The sequence below is a fragment of the Chenopodium quinoa genome, unplaced genomic scaffold (genome assembly GCF_001683475.1).
Source record: "Chenopodium quinoa cultivar QQ74 unplaced genomic scaffold, ASM168347v1, whole genome shotgun sequence".
Lineage (NCBI taxonomy): Eukaryota > Viridiplantae > Streptophyta > Magnoliopsida > Caryophyllales > Amaranthaceae > Chenopodium > Chenopodium quinoa.
The window spans coordinates 7,177,511-7,180,135 of NW_018742390.1; positions in this window are offsets into that span (position 1 = coordinate 7,177,511).

Here is a 2,625-nt window from a genome sequence, read left to right on the forward strand (position 1 = left end):
TGTTCGAAGGACACCATTCCTTTCAATCTCCTACTTGTCCTTTCGAACAAGTGTGCTTTTATTGTATAACCCTTTTCCTATGTCACTTAATGCCTCTTCATGAACTATAAGGTATGATTTTATTTGTCACCCTTATTACGTCCAGAAGGGTTTCTCGATTCCGAGTTCGATTGTCAATAAACAGATGATTTCTAAAATCCATTCGAGCATGGCCATGCATTTTACAGTCTCGCTCTACGAGAGGCCTTGTAAACAACAAAGACATCTTCACTATTTTAGTAGGGGGACATTTCCAGTCTTGTAATGTAGCTTCTCTTACTGAGAGGACCTAGCCGCCCGAGTGATGCTGTTATAATCCCCTATTACGGAAGACGTTTGACAATCATCAAAGCGGACTAGTACTCAAACAAGAAAGCTCACAATACTCATGGTCGAGGAAATAGGTTCTGATAGCAATAATGAGAAGTATACTTATGACGATTTTTAATCACTTAAAGTATTCTCATAGGTCGATCCAGTATGGTTCTAAACCAATACATGTGTAAATGATTTATGACGATCATGTCCTTGTAGCACAAGAAACGGTGCTATAAATCAATCTAAAAACTAATCTTAATGGTCATTAATCGTCCATCGTTTAAATTACCTTGATTAGGGATAATTTTGGATTATAATATTCAATGTTCACTTAATAGGTGTTTCCTTACCAAGACTGGTCTTGATACCCTATTTTGAATATTCCAAGAATCGAATGAACGCATTATTAAATTCTAAACCACAATTAAATAGCAAACGGAGTGATAAAAATTGCATGAAATTTTAAATTACTATAAAACCTGAATGGTTCATCTTATGATAAATGGTTTTTCTGATTGTTTTAAGAGTAACACACTTTATAAAACATTTATAGAAACCACACCTATATCTAATATGCTTGATTTCTTTCATGCAATTGTGAATGTTGTCATTCACTTATTGCATAGTTTAGTTATAATTACTTTTCTAATCTTAGCATCTTCATTAATGATCACAGTCATAAATAAGATGATAAAATTTGATAGTGACATGGATTATATGTGATATAAGATTTATTGTCCAAGTAATGGCTCCCACTCATTTTCATGATTGAGATCTTCAACTTAACAACCTACAATAATTAACGCTCAACAATGAACTTTCCATAGAACATCTTCTTTATTATCGCCTTTAAGGCAACAATATTCTCAACATATACTTTAGTAGACTTATTAATGATGCTTTGCTTTGGTTTCACACCAAACGTCTCACAATGATTTGGGGTATTCTAATCACTTGTGATCATGGAAATTTACTTTAAATTCTAGCACATTACATATGGATGCACATCAATGTTGCCATTCTCAAGCCACAACTCATTGTTAGCTCGTGCTTATAAACAACTTCCTTGTTAAGGATCTAATCCTTGTTAAGGTTTGTGCTTGCAACATCAATTCTCAAATTTTATTTTTTTCCACAAGTCAAGAACTCATCCTGTTACTTATCCAAGTACTTTGATGTTCTTGGCCATAATCTAACGATCTATTACACAGATTCAGGTTGATTGGTACTTGTAGACACCCATTTGTGTCTCCCTAAAACAAAACCTGGTGATGAGTACCTTTAACGTCGAATCATAATCGAATGAAGTGAAAGTGTTGAAAGTCTAATGTTGCGGTTAGTTTTTAATTCTTTTCTTTCTATCTGTTTTTGAAAACCTATTTTAAGAAAACAGCCAATCCTGCTTGGTTTGGTTCATATCAAGGGTACAATAATGGTGTAGTTGGGTCGGGTTTGAAAAGAGTTTTCCAAAGATATATTATAAGCCCAATTCTGATGAGTAATGAGGAAGTTATGGCCAAATTACTAAACTGGGCCCGGTTTGGTCTTTATTTACGGCCTAATGATCTAGAGGAGGGCCTAAGATTGATTTATCATTCCTAATTCGATTAGGATTGATTATAGTCTTCTAGATTCTTCTAGAAGGTTCTTTTGAATCCTAATTTAATTAGCATTGATAAATTGACTTTAGTTGACTTTTAAGAGTTTTAATTAAAATAAAAGAGGTTTTTAAGGAAAATACGATTTTGCCCTCTCGTACGGTTAAATTTTATCAAAGTAAGAAAACGCGTGGAAAATTATTTCCAGCGCCATACGACAGCTCCGTTGCCTGGCGACAGACCTGGCGTCTCGCAACACGCTCAGCGTCTGGCGACAGGCGCGTGTTTGGTGCTGCGGTCGTGTTTTATTCTTTTCGAAACTCTTATTCGTGTTTTTTATCATATCTGGCATATTTTCTCTATAAATAGCAACCAAAAACCTCCCTTTTCAATCATCAATTCTTAGGAATTCTCTCTTTCACCAATTTTGATCAAGAATCTCTTGATTACTCTCTCTCTCTCTTTTATAAACTAGCCTTTTTCACACAAAATTCTGCATTCACAAGATCTAGAAACACCTAGCCAAGTTCGAAGTTGTCTTCCCCTTAGACGTGAAAGGTTTTAATTTCAGTGGGTTTGGTCCCAAATCTCTATTTCAATTAATTGATTTAATTGTTTGTTTATTTTCCTCGAAGTTACTAACGCGTGTATTTTGTTATTAGAAAGAGGA